This window comes from Setaria italica, chromosome VIII (assembly GCF_000263155.2).
Source record: "Setaria italica strain Yugu1 chromosome VIII, Setaria_italica_v2.0, whole genome shotgun sequence".
NCBI classification, from domain to species: domain Eukaryota; kingdom Viridiplantae; phylum Streptophyta; class Magnoliopsida; order Poales; family Poaceae; genus Setaria; species Setaria italica.
The window spans coordinates 24,225,625-24,229,157 of NC_028457.1; positions in this window are offsets into that span (position 1 = coordinate 24,225,625).

Below are 3,533 nucleotides of genomic sequence, written 5' to 3' on the forward strand. Positions count from 1 at the left end.
CACACCGTGTGAACCGCACCAGGGCGATTCACCCGAATAGGAGCGAAGCAGATTCTCCCGGGTCGTGTGTCCGATGCTGGGAATGCGATCAGTGATTTCTAGCGCCAACACACTTTTGGCACGCCCGGTGGGACCAATACAACCGCCACCATGTCGAAAGCTGCTGAAGTCTCCGAAGATAACGTCATCGAAGTGACAAAGGAAGATCTCAGGGATGACCAAAAGGAAGAACTAGAGAAGCAGATGGCATACTACCGGAAGGCATGCCTGTAGTCCTTCAGTCGCACCAGAAGCGGGGAAACTATCAAAAAGACTCCATTTCCAACTCCCCGCCAGATCACAATCACCGAGGACTTGGACAAGATGTCCAAGATGGTCCGGCAGTTCGTCTATCAAGCTTTCATCGATCAATCCCCGGTGCTTGCGAATACGGTGTACAATGCCATCATCAGCTCCTTGGCTAGCGGAGTATCTCAAGGGTACAAGGGACCGGCATATGCTCCGCCGATTTCGCCAAACAAGAGTTATCCGAATTCGGCTTCTCAGCCGATCCAATTTCCAGTTGGGGGTTCAGGCACTTCCTCATCATCGATCCCTATGGGGTTTACTGGCACACAACACCTCCAGCCACATCCCGTTTAGTTGTCCTCTGCGCAGTTCCTTCCGGTTAATCCAGCGCCTTGGGGGGCACCATCAGCGACGGCCGTTGAGGATCAATCGACCAATCAGGGAAGTCCCCGATTCCAGGCGTCTTTCCAGGCAGCCACTCGACCTACTATGCCGCCGTATCAGCCTGACGCACCAGAGATGGGCAAAGCAGCAGAGCTCGTACTATATGATGAAACGAGTGGCTCATTCAAACAGCCGACCCTGAATACGCAGCCGGCTATAACACATCAAATGCCACATACTTTCACTCAGCATCAAGTCATCCCGCCGCCGATATACCAGCACGTACCAGTCCCTCAGCCGACGGTTTACCAGCAACAGCCGGACTGGTCGGCACGTATAGCAGAGGTGATTCAGGAACAATTCGGCTTGAAGCTGAAGATGCAGACTTACACCTACAGGACACCGTACCCATCTACGTACGACTTACTGCCGTTTCCCCATCGGTATAAAGTTCCTGACTTCACCAAGTTTTCGGGGATGGATGACACCTCAACCGTAGAACACGTGAACAGATTCATCATCCAATGCGGAGAGGCAGCGGCGCAAGATGCTCTACGGGTGCAGCTTTTCTCGTCATCCTTGTCTGGGTCGACCTTCCTTCTACCGAACAACTGAAGAAGATGAAATATTGCAAGTGGCACAACACTACCTCCCATGACACTAATGAGTGCAAAATCTTTCGGCAGCAGATACAAATGGCCATTGAGCAGGGCAGACTTAAATTTGAAGTGCCAACAAAACCAGCCAAGCTGATGAAGATCGATCAGCACCCCTTCCCTACCAACATGGTTGACACAGGGAATAACTCGCTCCAAACCAAGGTGCTGACATCCGAATCGGCTAAAAAGAGTGGCGCTGTAGACCCCAGAAATCAAGCGGCGCCTGAAGATGTCAAGGGGAAGCGACGGATGGAAGACGATGACGGCGGATCAGGAGAACCACGCATTACTTCCCAATTCCTCCTCAACAAATATCAGCGGCAACATGAACGCTTAAGATCCCGGGAAGAAGCGATGCGGTGACATGAAGATCACTGGAGATGCCCGTTCTTCATCCACTGTTGGGAAAGCAACCTCAGGTTACCTTCGGCCGATAATTGCCTGGAGTGCAACGGCCCGTATTGTAACAATCGGCCGTTCAACAGGTCTCGCTCCAGAGATGGGAGACCAGAGCCGATCAGCAGGAGCTGGCGCGACCAAGACGACCAGCGCCCTCCCGTAGGTGATCGGCTGGGGGGCAGAAGTGACCGGTATGACCGGTCGGAAGGCAGGCGCCATGATGGGCCGGGGGGCAGATTTGATCGACATGACCGACCGAAAAATAGGGCCAGCGTCCACAGTTCGCTTGAAGAGATGGCCGATGCTCGAGTGTCAGACGAGAACCCTTTAGGACGCGAACCAGAATGGGAACGCGCCAGGCCACGAACCAAACCAGTGAACCCCAGGTGGTGTCCCGATGGATTGACCAAATCTCAAAAACGAAGAATCCAGCATCTCCGCCAGTGGGAACAACAGGAAGAAGAACAACAGTACACGACGGACAAGAGGGAAGGCAGGTCTCAGGTATGGCACCCCAAAAGAAATGACAGAGGAGGCGACGAATCGGCAGGTGACGAATCGGCAGCCGACATCGGCATGGTTTTCATACTGACGATGGAGTTCATGACTCCTGCCGACCGACAGGACATATCGGTGATGGAAGAACAGATGGCGCAATTGGCTTTGGAGCCAATGACAGCCACATTCGAGAAGCCCGAAGACGACAAACGGCAACACCTGAAAGCGTTGTTTCTTAAAGGGCATGTCAACGGCCGACCCCTCACCAGGTTAATGGTAGACGGAGGAGCTGCAGTCAACATCATGCCATACGCCATGCTCCGGAAGCTTGGGAAGGGCGATGATGACCTGACCAAGACAGATATGATGCTCAAGGACTTCGAAGGCAACGTATCCCCCGCTCGCGGCGCCCTCTGTGTCGACCTCACCATCGACAGTAAGACCCTTCCTACTACTTTCTTTATTATTAATGGAAAGAGGTCCTACAACATGCTACTTGGCCGAGACTGGATACATGCAAATTGCTGTGTTCCATCTACAATGCATCAATGTCTTGTACAATGGGTCGGCAACAACATCGAGGTGGTCACAGCCGATTCCGCATACAACATCGCGGCAGCCGACACGCAGCAGTGGAGCTACGAAACCGTCAAGTGCATATCCGGGAGAATATGGGATACTGACTTCTTGAATTTGTCCGATTTTGGCCTACAGCCGATCCGAGCAGTCGGCTCCGAAGACTCCGACTAAATGGATCAGTTCGCCCGAGAAGATGGGAAGCTAGGGCACAGGTTCACGTCGGCCGATTCATTAGAGATGATAGACTTAGGCGATGGCACCAAACCAAAGCCGACATATATTAGTGCAAATTTAGATCCGGAATACAAATGTAAACTGACAAGTTTGTTAAGAGCATTTAAGGATTGTTTTGCTTGGGAGTATCATGAGATGCCCGGATTAGACCGATCTATTGTTGCACATCGGCTACCCATAAAACCAGGATATCGGCCGTATCAACAGCCTGCACGGCGGTGCAATCCTAAAATCCTACCAGACATAAAAGCCAAAATAACTCGGCTAATCGAAGCAAAATTTATTCGGCAATGCCGTTATGCCGAGTGGATCTCCAACATTGTACCAGTATACAAGAAGAATGGAAAGCTACGCGTGTGCGTCGATTTCAAGAATCTTAATCAGGCCACACCAATGGACGGATACCCCATGCCGACGGCCGATGTGCTGATAGATGCCGCCGTGGGACACAAGGTTATTAGTTTCATGGACGGAAACGTTGGGTACAATCAG